Here is a 16,935-nt window from a genome sequence, read left to right as displayed (position 1 = left end):
ACCCCCTACTTCCCACCTCACTCCTACTTCCCACCTCATCCCTACTTCCCTTCAATTAGCACAAAGGAAACTAGTCAGAAATATAAGCAGATCAGCCCTCTGCCCACCTACATGTGACAGTGAGGAGTCTTGACATAGCCAACAATGGCTTCATGGTTGGTGCCATGCCTTCTTTGATCAACAATCTGCAACAACCTTTGTGATTAGCCCCACGGCTTCTCTGGTAATCTCTCTCCTTCGTTTCGTCCTCCCAGCCGTTCTGGCCTTCATCTGGGTCCTAGGGTGACCAGCCCATTCTGCCTCCATGCTTTAATCTCCAGGATCCTTCTGCTGGCAATACTCTCCCAGACAGCCACGCCTTGGAGGTCACCCTACAGCGAAGCCTCTTCTGATGTAATATTGCATCAGTGCTCCCTGCTCGTGCTGGCTTGTCCTGCCATCTTCCCCCCAAAGCCCTCGTCAGGATTCAGTGCACACACATTTATTTTACAACTGGAATGTAAAGGGATGGGATCTGTTGTATATCCCCCGGCATCTAGCAAAACACCTAACTTCGGGACATAGCAAACACTTGACAAATCCCTGCTGAATGAGGCGTGAACACATGAATGGGGAACACATGGCTGGACAGGCTCCAGAGCTCAGTCTGTGCTTTGTTCCATCTTCAAGATGGGACTTGAAATAGTCCTTGGCCACTGTTGTTCTTGCTATTTTTTCTGCTCCCCGGGAATCCAGTTTGTGAGCTTTAAGAGGGAGGGGGCTTGGCAGTTTCTAAAGCCACTTCTGTCCTTCAAGTTCTGTGGCTGTTCAGTGACTGGCAAAGCTGATTTAAGGAGAGATGTATTTTTAGGGACTCTTGTGAAAATCTTATCAACTCGACTGCGTTTGACCTAGATTCATTAGCAGGCCCTTTGAGCCATGGGATCTAATGGGAGCATATGTCACGGGAAGGGGGACATTTGCAGACTTGGGGGATCTGGAAGGAGTAGAGGTAACGGTGCTATCCTCTGGCACCTGGTAGGTAAGGAGGGTCAGGAAGGAAGAGAGCAAAGAGGACTGAGAAGGCGTGAGCCTCGGCTGCTTGAGGGACATGGCACCTCAATGGCTGAATTATCTTTCCTCCTGTTTTCTCTCACACCAACACAGAATCAGAGCTGTTTCTCAAGTCAGGTCTGAGTGGCAGCCACCTCAGACTTCCTCCTGGAAAGGAAGAAGCTGTTGAAGGTGCAGACCTGCAGGAGGGCGGTGGTGCCGGTGCCTTGAGCTGTGTGGGGAAAAGGCTGTTGAGCCTGAGAGGCTATGAAGATGTCCTTAAAAGAGGGTGCTCCACTGGCCTCCCTCTTTGGCTTGTCTTATTCTAGCAAGCCGAGCAACAGCTCAGAATAACTAACACCCCAGCACTGGCACATCCCTAAGGATACCTCAGACAGAGGCATCCAGTGAGGCGGGACCAAAAGTGTGCTTTCTAAGGTAAGGACATCAAGACACACCCTGCAGAGAACATTCTAGCTCTTGGCCTCTCTCCACTTCTGACCAACATTCCCTACTTGTGCAGGACACAGCCACCCTGGAACAGAACCAGACATGACATACTGCGAAGGAGAGTTCCACGAGTTTCTAACACCTTAGAAAGACAGAAACCTGCTGGCTTGCTTGAACCCTATAGGTGTCAGCATGGACAGACCTGTGACCTACACAAGACATACTCCATGAATGGTGAGAAGAGCAAACCTTCCTCACGCACTGTCCTGTGAACACAAAGAGCAGGGACCAGGAGTTCAGGAGCTATTGACAACAGCTCAAAAACAGATTTTTGCTTTCCAGAGATTTTACTCAACTCTAGAAGAAAAAGGAGGTGTCTGAGGAGAGGGGTGCGATTTCCAGCCACACTTCTTTTAACTGCCATTGACATGGAGGAACTCAAGCCACAAGAATGCATGAGTGGGCTACCTAAGTGGGTTTGAGTCAACAACTTGTCTTATCTTAAAGGAAACTGAGCTGTCGGATACTGAAATCAACAACCAATATTCCTGTGTTTAAAGTCCAAACTCTGAGGAATAAAATGACCCAGGCAATTATGTATAATCTATAATGGAGAAGCCCTGGCACATGTGAGCACTACAAGATTATGTCAGTGTTCGCTGTTGGGTGGAGGGAGCTCCGACAGTGGGCTCCTTGCAATGGGCACCTCTGTCTCCTTTTCTTGGGCTCAGTTCCTTTTGTCACTTTTCCTAGGTGGCTAATCACCACCCAGTTCTGATCTCCTGCCACCACCACATCATTTCTAAGCAACTTCACCCGGTGCTGTGTCACCATGGCAACCATGGGCCAACAGTTTGCCACTGAGAACCAGGGAGAAAGGAAGCAGCTACAGGCTGTTCTAACCCTGGTCTCCAGTCACATCTGGGTACCAAACAGGCTTCTTCCTATTTTATGGAAGGGGAAACTGAGTAACAGGTCCAGGAGGATGAAATCTTGTCCACGGATGGTGAGAGCGCCAGGGCTGAGGAGTGTACCCCATGACGCTGTGCCTGTTATTAACATTTACTGACATCGCAACAAACATCTAGTTCTGAGCATTAGAGTTATGTGTGGGAACCCTGTAGATTTGACTCTACTACTCTTGGCACAACTAACTGCACTCTCCATTTTCCAATACACACTTCGTACCCAGGTGCAGCATTTTGGTTTCCCAGGCCTACTGGCTGGTAGATTCCATTTGGCCTCAGTATTCCCTCCACCCGGGACACTATATATATATATATATATATATATATATATATATATATATATATCCTTTAAGATTTTTTTTTAAAGAGACACACTGCTGAGCTGGGAAATTAATAACCCGGCATAACCTGTGATACCACCCTCAAGACAAACTCTCAAGTCACTTGTTCATTATCTTCTGAAATGATTTTATCATCCATGTTCCCATGTGCATACTTCAATTGCTCTTCTAAGCCTGCTTGCTACTCAAACTGGTCTGACCTCTTTCTCGAGAGAACCAACGGCTTAGAATCAAACCAAACCTGACAAAGGGAGGGACAGAGGTGGGGGGAGGGAGGGAGACAGAGAGATTGGAGAGAGAATGAGAAAGGCAGGAGAGAAGAAGAATGAGGGGCTGGAGGGAGGGAGGAAAAGAGAGAAAGAGAGAATAGGAATCTGAATAATAATTTTTTTTTGGACATCCGTATTCTTTAGCTACTTAGTGAAGCGCTTTGGATATGTGTCTGGCATATTCCAAAAACTGAAATGGTTCCCTTCTGTCTTGTTGTGGTCATTGGCACATGTATGAAGGGTAACTTGAGCATGCATTACTCTGTTTTTTTTTTTTAAAGTGTGCCTTTGCTGATACCATCTATTTTTAACAACAGAATGTGAAGTCATGATTACAATAGGGCTCCCGTGTGTGTGAGCACATGTGTGTATGTATGTGTACATGTGCGTGCCTGTGCGTGCGTGTGTGTGTGTGTGTGTGTGTGTGTGTGTGTGTGTGTACATAATGATATTTCACTAACTGCAAAGTGCCTTCTTGGTGGGGATCAAAACACCTCACTCCCACTTTACAGGAGGATACCTCTGATAAGAAAGGCACTGCTTAGTTCAGTTCACAGTGCTGAGAGCCAGAGACACAGCCAGGAGCCCTGGACATTGATCTACCTTGAAACTTCACTATCTGAGAGCTGAGCATTACACTGACCCATGGAAGTATCTGGAAGACTTAAAAGAACACCAGGACAAGGCGTTGCTGCATCTAGAGCCATGGCAGGGAGTCTGCAACACCGATGATGGAAATGTTGGTTTAGGTCACTGAACAGCCCTGCAGCAGCAGGCAGGAATGGAAGTCTCTGCTGGCTTCCACTTTTCCAGTAAGAATGACTCATCAGTTACAAATACTCTGTAAGCCTATCTACCCGCTCATCACTGCCAGCTGCTGTCACTGGGCCTCCTCACTCAGCCAGCAAGCATTCCAAACTTTTGCAAATTATGGTCCTTTTTGTTTTTAAACCAATCAGATAAGGCACATGACCCCAGGCTGGTCCACTGTAAGGATTCACTGCTTTCTGTCTTAAAGGGATGGCTTAGCTCTGCCTTCCCTACCTTCCAAAGAAAGAGTCCTCGGAATGTATGTCTGTGTGGATGGTGAGCGCTGACTCAGCCACCCTCTTCCTCCACCCCAAGCACAGCTCATTAGGTACAAGGCTCATTAGGTTCCAGAGAGAAAGGGCGGCCAGCATTTCTTCCTCTAAAGTGCAGAAAGTAAAGACCCTTCCTTGCTTACGGATCCCCCCGCCTCTGGGAGCAGTTTGTCTGTTTTCCAGAAAATGGACAGAGTTCAAAGAATGGAGTCTTAACTTCTACACATTTTATGCCAATGGAGAGAGAGATCTGGAGCAAGTCGCAACTGCCTTCTCAGCCTCGGTTCCCCCACACACAGTGATGAGCGTAGACAAAGCAGTGGTTGCCAGGTCCGGACCAGGCAGTTAGAGAACCAAATTGAAACACTGTAGCCCTCACGAGCATGGCTGTACTTTGAGTTGTTGGAAGCCCAAGAGAAAGTCAAACACGTGGCGAGTAACTTAAAACATATCTTCGATAACTCTATAGCCAGTGGTATAGCACAAAGTAAGATCTAAGAGCCTTTGAAAATGAATGGGGAGGTTTGTTAAACCTTCCAGCCCCTAAGAGCACAGAGCTTCTCCCTTTGGCTATGTGGACACTACTAGAGGAGACAAGTGAGAAATACTGATCAGCAAGCTATGTCAGGCTCCTTCTACCTCCGACATGCTGGCAACTGTGTTTCTTGCCTCTTAGCAAAGGGCAGATCTCCAGGGAGATGCCTGTGACCCGTGGGGATCTATCTGCTTTGCTAACCCTGGAGCAGAAGCCAGGGTTCATTATAGCTAATAATCCGTCTGACTCTCTAGCCCTCCTCAGAGGAGGTAATGAAGCTGCTTCTAAGCCCAGAGCCTGCAAGGCACAAGAGAACACTCTGACATCACTGCCTTCACCTCGGCTGGGAAACCCATGCACTAATTTATTTACTGAAAAATAAGGAAATCGGCTGTGTAAGTCACGGCAGAGCAGTGTGCTGTGGCTTTCAGTTGTAATTGCTCATCTTAGAAAGAGGCATGATTGCTTTCAAAACACCCATATTTATCTCTCTTTAAAACTTACACTGTCTGAACACAATACAGTATATTAAAAAGAGATTGAGGATTGTAGAGGACCATGTAATCCTACAATCGTAAGAGTCAAAAATAAGGCAGAGAGCACAGAGATAGAAAAATGTCAAAAGGGAAGTTCAAACTAAATGTTTAGAAACACGTTTCTAAATGTTCTGGAAACACGTTTCAAAGCTATAGTAACTAGAACTGATTTTGTTTCCCTGAAACTTTTACAAACAAAATCTTTTTGGTCCGACTTCAGAATGTTGTTAACCGCTTTCCTTCCTTCTAATCATTGTAACTAAATCCTTCCATCTGTATCTAAAATTCAGTGAATTGCGGTTTATTTTCACAAAGAAAAATCATAATTATTATCAAATTTGAAAATGATTTGTTCTAGTTTGCTTCTCTATAGCTGTGATAAATACCACGACCATAAGCAATGAAGAGAAGGAAGGATTGATTAAACTTACACCTTACCGTCCATCCAGCATCGAGGAATCCAGGGCGGGAGCTCAGGGCAGGAGCCTGGCGGCAGGAACTGAAGCAGAAGCCATGGAGGAATGCAGCTTACTGGCTTGCTTTCTTATAGAGCTCAGGCCCACCCACCTTAGGATGGAACCGCCCACACTGGGCTGGGTCCAAAAAAAAAAAAAAAAAAAAGACGTGTCCACAGGCCAATTTGCTGAAAACAATTCTGTAACCAAGGCTCCTGCTTCCCAGATAAGTGGATGTCTGTGTTAAGCTGATGAAAGCTAACCAGTGCATGGGTCAGTTTTATAAAAGTTGTACCTAAATATCTAAATGCTTCTTAGCAGCCTTAAATAATTAAAATTGGACGTGTTTAGAAAAAAAATGAACTGACAATTCCCAAGAAAAATCCAGCACATTTTCTAAAATGTAAGTTTCCAGAAAATATCTTCTGGTCATTTCTATGAACCAGTATAGATGTTAATGCCATCTCTAAAGAGAATGCTATATGTCACTATTCTATAAGGTAAAAATAAAAGAAAGAAAGAAAGAAAGGAAGAAAGAAAGAAAGAAAGAAAGAAAGAAAGAAAGAAAGAAAGAAAGAAAGAAAGAAAGAAAAAGATTTTAGTAAGAAAATTATTAACCTTGAAACTTGTTTAAATATTCTCTATGAATAATGCCAAGCTTTCTTCAAATAAGACACTTTGAGACCCCAGGACGCCAGGCCTCCAAAACATGAATGGCAGCTATAGTATTAATTGGAACACTCAGAGTTTCATGAGAATGTATGTTTTTGCTTGGCAACATTTTTCAACTATGAGCAATTTGAGACAAAAATTTTGCAAACTCAACTACACATTCCTAACAGGGAGTAGACTAAGGAGATGTAGGATGTTAGATGGATGGTCAGCCGGATGGGTGGACAGATGGACGGATGGATGGATGGATGAATGGAGAAATAAATCACAGCAAGAAAGGAGTATTCATCTTTAAGTATGTATCACAATCAATTTTTCTTTAAAACACAGTGTTTCCATGTAACCGATCTTAAGTGTACTACTAGAAACTTCACTTATAACATAAAAATATCTAATAAATATGTAGTATTTAAGTAGATTTTAGCAAGATGAAAAAATATGATGCTGGTCTCTATGATTCATTAAAATCTCTTGGGGACCCTTGTAGCCACTCTACGATGTAAAACACAAGCTGCTCACAAATACAAAAAGCCAAGCTCTGGGGCAATAATATGTAATGAGACTATATGACACAGCTATTAGACAAAAAGGGACAAGTTTCCATCTGAACGTGATCTGACTATAGACCCAGAAAACCCAAGAGAATTTAATTTAATCCTCACGTGGAAAATGTGGGCTCAGTCAGATGGCTGGAAATGAGATTACGGAATGAAGTTCAAAGGCAGCAAGTGCTTTCTACCAGTGATCAGGTAAATATATAATAAAATATCTAATTTATGTAGCTTCATAAACATAGAAGAGCTGGGAATAATTCTATCTGAACAACACAGTGAACAGGCAAAAGCATGAGTGAGTTTCACTTCAGATGTGAAGTGATATTTGAATAAATTCCACACAGGTGTCCATTAGCTCACTCTCTCCCGTCTGTTGTTTTTCTATTTCCTCTTGTAGCTGAGGGACTCAAATCCAATGCTAAGAAGGGGTTTGTTGGTTTTTACTGTCTCTGTGCTATGGACTGAACCGAGGGGTTCACATATACCTGCCAAATTCTTTCCCCCTTATCTCTTTCTCCAATTTTATCATTTTTATCTAAAATGGAGAAATGGCTCGGCAGCTAAGGGCATCTGCTTCTCTAGTCGAGGACATGATTAGGGTTCCCAGCACCTAACCTGGGAGCCTCACAACTCCAGTTCCAGGATATCCAAGGCCCCCTTTTGGCCTTCGCTGGCACTCAAACACATGTGGGTGGCACACACTTGCACAGATATACCAGAGCACACATAATCCAAATTGTAGACTCAATAGAATTGTATTAAAACCTCGGAGGTTGTTTAAGTGTTAGGGAAGATTGTGCCAGTGTGCTCATTTTGGTATTTCTCTGAAAGAAGAAACAGATTGAACAGGGATTTCTCCCCCCTTTTTAAAAAAAGAAATCACAGCACATGGGAGAGGTCTTAGGACATGAGGATGTTATTTAAGACAACAAGAGCCACACTTGAAGGAACAGACACACAAGTCAATGGAATCAATTAGAAATTTCTTAAATGTTTAAACTGTATTATGTGTGTACACGGGTGTGCATGTGCCCACCTGTATCATAGCAGAGCTCCGGGGAGTGTATTCCTGCTTTTACCGTGGGACTGAACTCAGGCCTTTAGGCTTGCATGCAAACCCTTTAGCCACTCAGCCCTCTCACCCCAACCCTGAACTCAAAGTTTCCTGAACAAGATCTTAGTGTGTGTGTGTGTGTGTGTGTGTGTGTGTGTGNGAGAGAGAGAGAGAGAGAGAGACAGAGAGAGAGACAGAGAGAGAGAACTTAGAATGCAAGATAACAGAGCTCTGTGTGAAGAAACATTATTGATTCAACAAGTATTTCTTTGAAAATTGAAAAATACAAAGAGTGAGTTAATATAATCTGCCCCAATAAGTCACCACCTGATTTGACTATGAATATAATCAAAGTGGGGGTGGGGGGTGGGACTCTCTTGTTGAAAATGGGCACACATGTCCTACTGAGAATCAAAATTATTGCAGGGAATAAAAATGATATAAAAGTCAATGTTTAACATTGAAACTCTAGGTTTCTGATTACAGCTCAAGTCTGCTTAAGTGCTAGGTAAACCTAACTTGTCCCACAGAGTCTCCAGTTCAAAGAAAACTTTAAGTTTTATTAGGAACTGGGAACAGCACAAGTCTTGAAGTCTCTGTGCTTCTACTGGTCACAACGGAGGCAAATCCCTCAACTTTGTCCAGCAGCAAAGGCAAATCAAGAGCCAACAGCCTAAGGGGTTTCACCTCTAAGTGGAAGAGGCAACAGGAAGGAGGCTGGGCTAGGCATGCAGGTGAAGGGAAGGAAGTTACCCATGACAATATGAAACTCAGCAAGGACGACATATCTGCCAACTGGAGACACCCATGGGGCCATGGTGCTGTCTGAGGCTGCTGCATCACTGAACTGAATCAGATCACATCAGGGGATCTACTTAATGCTTATGGGGAGATGTAAGAGGTGGTGCCCTGGCTTGAATCCAGGGGAGGCAGGCCTGGGCAGGTCTCTTCATTCAGCAGGAGTGAATAAACAAACCGCTAGGAAGCTCTGGAAGAGCTGAGCTGGACATGCACAAACCCAGAGGCTTGAGGGGACGGAACAGGGTCTGTTGTTACACAAGCAAAACTTAAGAATCAGTCATGTTGCTACATAGTTTTCATTTTCAATGAAGATCAGGAAAGCTGAACTAGGGAAAGATAAAAGGAAAAGAGGGGCTGCAAAGGAAACAAAGGGCAGAGGGGGTCCCTTGACATACCATTAAGAAGGGGAGGCCACTGACATTTTGACTGGAGAATTAAAGTGAACTTGATAAAATGCACTCTCAATGTTCAAAGTAGAATCCATGAGATGGAGATACATAAATTTACGGACTACAGAGCAGAAAAAAGAGGAAGAGATTAAAGTAATCCAAGAGCTACCAACTGATCTGCACGTCCGAAGACAAAGACCCCATCAAGAACTATTAAATGTTCATGCATGGAAAATAACGGAATAAAAGAACAAATTAAATCCAAGCAGTGATTCGAGGAAGATGGATGTGGATACCAAGAGGTACAAGAAGTATGTCTGTCTTGGCGACTCCCATGAACAGTTTGGGGGGGGCTGCACTCTCCAGCAATCACGAGGAAGGACAATGGAAAATCTATAAATTATTGAACTCCTCTGTCCCAAAATTAACCACAAACGAACAGTTTCAAGCTTCTCTCTGATGACACAAAATGGTAGAAGCCAATAACAAAATGTCTAAGCTTTAAGGGACAAATCGCCATTACTAAATAGTCAATCACATCATAGTTCTAATATGTAAACAAAAGTATTCCATGATATGTAAAGGATTAAAAATAGAGCATTTCTCAAAACCCACTTTGAAAGAAAAAGTCAAAAATGAGAAATTAGAAAACTAGAATTTATGTGTTTAGATTATAACCACAGCATAATGTATAAAAACAAACAATCTGAACCAACTGACTTAATATTAAGTCACAAGAACTGTTGAAACAAATACGGTCTCAATATACTGGAATTATAACAGTATTATTAAAAATTTAAAAGTGGACTTTCTAACCTTGTAGAATGGCAGGTCCAAATACTTACTATATGATTTTAAATATGTTTTTCTTGAGGAAAAAAGGTTTTACTCTCAGAAAACAAATTGAAATATAAAGAATTTAAGCTAAAAAAAATCCTGAAAATTCCCCCTCAGATCTTTAAGCTTACAAACATGTTATTTTCTTATTTTTTAAGTGAACAGTAGGTCAAATGTTACTAGCTAGGATCAGGGATGGACATTTTTCTGATCTGGATACACCTTCCAGAACATCAGAACATTCTCAAATGAAAGAAGGTGGAAAAATAGCAAAAATATGATTTCAGTAAGCCTGGATATAGTTCTATTGTTGAAAGCCAAGCTCTCTTAGACATCACAATAGGCATATTAAATATCACGGTCTGTTGTCCAAACTGAGTATCAGAAATTATGTGTTATTGAGGGAACAAGTCACGAGGTAAAATACAGTTTAGTATTTAAACAAGGTGATGATAATCTGGATAATTCCGATTCACAGTCAATGGGTTGTGTGTGTGTGTGGGGGTGATGGCCAGTGTTTAAGAGATCAAATAAAAGAAGCCAATGGCTTACAAATTGTAGCTTTCTAATAATAGTGAAATTTGCATAACACTTTTCATAGGCTTGGCATAAAATGTTAAATTATAACTGCTTATTATTGTTTCTAATAATAAAACATAACTAATATAAAATTAACCACAAGTGGCAGTCGGAACATTTCATGAAGGTTCTGCCTTCTTAAGCCTGTTACTCGCTCTCATGAGATTCTAGATGGGGAGGAGGGACTCTAAGAAGGGTCTTATTTTGATTCTTTTATTCTCACAGCAATGACTAATATACAACTTCTGATCTTTCACGGTTTACACAAAGATACTGTGCTATGGTGTGGTCTCTTTAGGGACCAGTAGCCCATGGTCTGGAGATGGGTGGCGAATCCTGAATCTGGGCTATCAAGGACCTGTAACCACTGTTTAGTGCGTCAGCCAATTCGGCTATTCAGCCAAGTACAGGAGCCTCAACCGCAACTACAAAATATTATGAAGAATAAACTGTTAGGGGAAAAAATAAATAATTACATGCTAAATTGGGGAGTCATAAATACCAGAAGGAGCCACTGCCAAGAGATATTATTTCCTGTGGCACATAAAAACAACAGACAAGAAGACTGTCCCATGGCCAAGGCAGGAGGTTACAGCACGTGGTTAAAGAGTTGCCAAAAATTCTGTTGTTTTAGTTTTTGATTCAATATTTTCTAGATTTAGTTAAACTTATTTGGGAGGATAAAATTTATAGGAAGACCAATCAACTAGCCTATAGATTCAAATATTAGCTATCTATAAAAGGATTTAAAGTAAAAAAAAATAATGCCAACGAACCAAAATGTTTAAAATGTGGAGTGACATGGTTAATAATTTCCCTTCCTTCCTTCCTTCCTTCCTTCCTTCCTTCCTTCCTTCCTTGCCTCCCTCCCTCCCTCTCTCCCTTCCTCCCTCCCTCCCTCCTGTCGTCTGTCTGTCTGTCTGTCTTCTTTCTTTAATAAATGAACTAACCAAAGCATCTACACTCCTAAGTTGCTTTAATGGCAACACTACCACTGTCCTAACTATGACCTTTTAGGCCTGCAGCATCCACCCCTGGCTTGAAAGCACAGCAGGGTCAAATGACAATACAGAATTTTCAAAATCGAAGTAGTATACCCTTGAAAGGGAACAGTCATCTTTCAGGGGACAAACAACTTTCAGAGGACAGACATCTTTCAGGACTCTAATGCTGTGAACACAACATGAATCGAGATGCTTAATCCCTCTGTGAAGTCTTACACAGAAAGCAACAAGCACACTGTCCTGCCATTTTTTAGTGAATCGCCGTTTCAGAGAAGCACACTGCGTCCCCTGGGGTTCTCCTCACACAGTTACATAGATTTTTTTCATATAATTATTACCACGAATATTATCAGCTAATGTTTATTGGGGGCTTTACCCAGCAAATAAGGAAGCTTCTAGCATGCCTATCTCTTAAATTCCACAGGCAGACAATAGGCATTCAACAGATGGACTGTGACACAGTTGCAAAGAATTCCAACTGCTAGCTTAATTCTTGAGGTTCGACAACACTTTCTCCCCAAGATTACCAGCACTGGTGGGTCCCACTGTGACCCTATAAGTGATTCAGATTTATGATCCACCCACCCCTGTGCTATTTTTGGAACAGCACTAAGTGTATTAGGACAATCTCCTGGCTCTGTGCTAAAAACAGACTGTTAGCAGCTCATAAAGCCAAGGTCTGTGTCCTTCAGCAGGAAGGAAAACGACATTTGGGAGGCTTGTCTTCAAGGGTCTGCATAGTGGGTCTTTCTCTGTACAGGGTCAAAATTCCAGCAAGAGAAATTAATAAAAAGGAGGGAGGGAGGGAGGGAGGGAGGGACAGAGGGAGAGAGGGGGGAGCATGCGCAGTAGCTAACATCTCACACTGCTGAGCCCCCCAGTTCTTTTTGCTCAATGCAGAAAATGTCTCCCTGCAAGAGTCCTGTTAATAGTTAGGACAGATGACATGTACTTAAATCTAAGACGTCCATTCAATTGGTTCTAATGTCAGTTCACAATGGGTGAATAGTCAGGCTTTAGAAACCTTGTTTTTTCAGGTCTATATACTAGGACAATAATATCCATCTCTTGGGTCACTGACTGCATTATACTTTAAAAAAAAAAGTTTTTGAAAGTAAACATTGAAGTCCTAGACCATAGCAGGCACATTAAGGGTAGCCCCAAATTTTTCGGTCTTACGTGTTATCTATCGTTTAGCTTCAAGATGAAAGAAGGTGGTGGTGCTCTGTGGTCTTGGTCTGACCTCCAAATTTATTTCAGTGGAGGGAAAGTGCTTCCTCACTTTACCTCAAATACTAAGATAATAAATACACTTGAATCTAATGTGAAACACTGAAACACAGGACCCATCTCAGAGTCACAGTCCTCTCCTACCTTAAAAACAAACGAATAAAACAAACAAACAAACAAGAAAACAAAGAGCAAGACACATTCAAAAGAGAGTTATAAAATAATTTTGTTCCTAAAAGGAAGTAAAACTAGAAATGTATTCTATGTAGCTAAACTCAGCTCTAATGTTCTTCTCCAAAGAAGACGTAAATTAAGATGCTTAAATAGCTACCACTCCTGTAGGAAAAAAAAATCGCTATCTGCTGGGTCTTGAAGACATCCAGAAACAGTGTCAACAGTAAAACATAAGTCATTACCACTTCATGGGTAATGAAGATGATTCCTGAGAATGGCTTGGATGACCCGTTGCCAAGGTTAGTAAATGCACGCCACCTGGTCCTCCTGTTCCCCCTTCCCCTTCCCGGCAGGCATCACTAAATGATCCCAGCTTCTTTTCCCCTTCAAACTTAGGCTTGGCATCAAAGAACATCTCACAACAAATCCCCAGGCAGAGAGCCATCAGAAAGTGATCAGAATTCCCCTGAGAGTTGAAACTGCCCCCAGACTCGGTCAAAGTTTACCTCTGAACATTTATGAAGTTAAAACGTATAAGGAGTTTGCCTGGTAAAGTCTTAAGTCTTAATGAAGTCTTAAGGTGACATAATTCTGATGCGAAAATTTACCCTACTTACATAACCAAACTTCTCAGCCATCTCATTAGCATTCATTTAGATATAAATATCTTAACACCACTTATAAATCATTCTTATCTCTTCATTAGTAAGAGCCTCTTAAGGGTCATTCTTAGATAAGATACCCTTGGCCGGCTCAAACTGCTGTATGTCACCATAATTAATAAAAACTGTACATCTTTATGAATGGTGTATAATTCAGGTTCTTCAGTCATTAGATTGAAATAAAGTCTTATCATATGTTACTTTACATACATAATCCTCCCCGAGCCTACAGGGCACTGATCGCCCGATACGCCTCTATTTTTATGAGCAGTGTGAAGATAGATGTACCCAGAAATGATTTCTTCAAAACAAGCACCATGAAACAAATGGCTGATTCTTCGGCCAGTGTTGCACCAGCCTCAAAACAAACAGGCCATTATACGAGGGGCAGAGAACTGAGATTACAAAGCCAACGAGAGACAAGGCACATTATCAGCTGGTCTCCACCGCAGAACAAAGTCACAAAAGCAGTCCGAGGACACGAAAAAGTCCAAGTTTCTAAGTTTCCTGCAGCCTTCAACAGCTTAGGGCAGTCACCCCAAGTACACCTTCCCCTCAGAGGCGGTTTCCCTCAGGTTCTCTCATTTTGATCCATTCAACTATGTTACCAAGCTCTGATCTATTTCTGTCCCCTGCCCTTCATTTCGTTGTTTTCAGACTTACCGTAGCCTGCGTTTACTCAGAACAGCTACAAAAGTCACGGTGTTTAAAAACGCAAGAAAACACGAGCTGCAAATACTTTACGAGTCGGCTTTTAAACTTTTTGACGTCCGGTACTATGTGAATAAACTAAATATAAAATTTAAAAAAAAAAAAAAAATCACGTTGGAATTTTCCAGGCAGTCGTATGACCTCACCCTGTAAATTAGACTAAACGAGGAGGAGTTTTGAAACCACCATTATTCAATGCCACGTGAGATGTTTTTGTTGTTTTTTTTTTTCCCCCTCAGACATTTCTAGCTTGAGGGGAGAGTAAAATCCTGTCCGCAGCATGGCCACGAGGAAGGAAGGAAGGAAGGATAGAGCTGCTCTGCAAGATTTTGCCCTGCTATGGAAGAGTCCGTGCTTGCAGAACCAGCAAGCATCCAGGCCCGGTTCCCTGCGTTCTCCCCCACCCCCCCCCACACACACAGTCTTGCTGAACAGTAACGAGAGCAGAGATGTGTGCCAGAGGTAAACATGGCCACTCCCAGCCCTGTCCGCACCGCATAAAGCAGTCTTGTTTCCCCTTACCTTATTTGCTGGCAAATTTAACTCTTAATTCGTGTGGCTTTCCCCTGAAAGAAGGAAGCAAGCAAGCGGGACTTGCTTACGGCTTACGGCTTAATGCTCAATTGCCCGTTAGTTTTAGTTTATAGGTGAGACTTGATACATCCCAGAAGCAAGCAATGAGAAGGAATTCGTTAGTTAGAAGGGCTCTAATACCGCGATATCCTTCTCCCTGTTTCTTTGCTTGCTGCCCCTTCAGCACAACCATCCAACCTCTCTTCTCAGAAAGAGCAACCTGCCCTTTGATCCACTGCCCAGAAGAACAACCACGGCCACCCACCCTGGTCCCTGTCCCCTCTAACCTCACCCTCATCTCCTTGAGGTTGACTGTTCTGCTCCGTGTTCACAGCTGGAAGATTCGCCGACGGACCTTGAGGCCAGGCAAGGGCATCTCTGTGGCCCAGCACCCTGAACAGGGTCTGGCACAGGCTGTCTGCCCACCTCACGCTTGTTAGCTGAGAACCATCAAATGGAATTTTATGAGAAAATAAGGACCAAGACTGTTCTACCCTCCAGGGCAAACGGAAATTCACCGGACTTCAACTGCACTGGAACTTGGCGCGTTCAAGAAACAGTGACTGGATCAGTTTCTCACCCCTACACACAGTGTCCGTGGATTTCATGGGCCACAGCTGCAGATAGTCCCCTGGGGAACTCAGGGGAGGGGACCTGACTGGGTCAGTAACACAGAGCTTCTGCCAAGCCTGGGGGTAGGGGTGGAGTCAACAGGGAAAATGGCGGGTTCTCCACAGAAGGCACTGGGCCTCCCTCTCCTCCTCTGCTTTCATTTTCCCTCTCTCAGAAGCTTCCAGAGGATGACGTCAGTGGAAAAATGACTCCACCATGCAAGCCAGTTATAGTAGCATCCCCACAGATCTGCGCTTAACTGTACTCAAACTGTCAATCAGGCAACATAAAGCAGAAGAAAAAAAAACCAATAAGTCCTCAATCTAAGCTCGATTAAAACCCTGAGGTGTCTCCAAGCCCTACCCAAAGGGCTCCAGAGACCGAGGTAATTCATGTATTATGTTAACTGGAACATACCATCCTACACCTCTGTTACACCCCGGTATCCTCCAGGACTGAAAAACCGCTAGTCTCTGTGGTTCCGGACAAGAGCCAGGCTTCACACTGTGCCCTACAAAATCACATGCTCTTGGGGAACACTGCATTTCCACAGAGGTCAGGAGTGCTGGTGCCCTTACCGTCCAGCCAAGAGGCCTGAATGTGAAGCCTACCTGAGCCAATCACAGAGCCTCATCTCTGGTGTTTGGACCCTCAGTAGAGAGCTCAGGCTCCTGCACAGAGGGCAGGGAAATGGCTGAGGGACCCTAAGCAAAGAGCAATGTCTATAAAGAGAGAAGACAATGGCATCCACGTACCCACTCCTCACTACACGCACAGCCTAGGGAACAACAAAGGAAAACCCTTAGTAATTGTGCCTGGTGTTCCCAAGATGTAATCGATGGTTCTGGGACATCTGGGAATGTGGGTAGATTGGCTCAAAACCCCACCCATTTCCTTGCAGCTAAGCCCAGGTTTGGGGAGACACTGTCTCTGGTCTGTGCGTACAGGTCCAGCCTTTCCTTGGCAGCTTTGGAAGGCAACGGAAGCGTGCTGAACCAGGCAGGCAATCTCCTCTCGGAGGAACTCCGTGTGTGTACACAGCTCACTTCCTCCTATTGGGTTTTGTTCCAGCAGTTTCCTTTGATAGAGGATGTATTCAACTCTCTGGCACTGCTGTCTATTCCAGGTATACTACTCAACTCAAGCAAGGCCTACTCCAGCTGAAGTCAGACCCAACTCGCCTGCCTTAGCTTGGTCTTCCTGTCTTCTCTATTTTACGGGAAGTATCACCTATCCGGGATCAACACAAATAAGTGTCAGTCAGGCTTCTCCCGTCTTTGGCACACACACAAGCACACATGTGCGTGTATATACGTGTGCATGTGTATGTGTGCGCTCATGCGTTTGTGGGTTGATCCGTAGGCGTTATTTCTGACTTCTTGATTGGCTGTCGATCATTTTGTTAGGCTTCCTTT

At 43.4% G+C, this 16,935-nt stretch overlaps 1 protein-coding gene across 9 annotated transcripts in view; it reads right to left on the bottom strand.

Moving 5' to 3' along the window:
* The window catches only part of Mbnl2 (muscleblind like splicing regulator 2), a 151,937-nt gene that overhangs the window by 116,046 nt on the left and 18,956 nt on the right, over positions 1-16,935 (bottom strand). Inside the window, exon 1 of one of the 9 annotated variants that reach the window (XM_029541442.1) lies at positions 15,201-15,602. The exons of 6 other annotated variants lie outside the window; for them this stretch is intronic. The gene's annotated coding sequence lies outside the window, so the exon portion shown is untranslated. Of the gene's footprint in view, positions 1-14,287; positions 14,673-15,200; positions 15,603-16,935 lie in introns of those variants that run through there. 2 more of the 9 variants (XM_029541441.1, XM_021204191.2) reach the window with 2 other exon arrangements.

This window comes from Mus pahari, chromosome 8 (assembly GCF_900095145.1).
Source record: "Mus pahari chromosome 8, PAHARI_EIJ_v1.1, whole genome shotgun sequence".
NCBI classification, from domain to species: Eukaryota; Metazoa; Chordata; class Mammalia; order Rodentia; family Muridae; genus Mus; species Mus pahari.
Note: the sequence above shows the minus strand (reverse complement) of the source record. Positions and strands in the feature narration are given on the sequence as shown.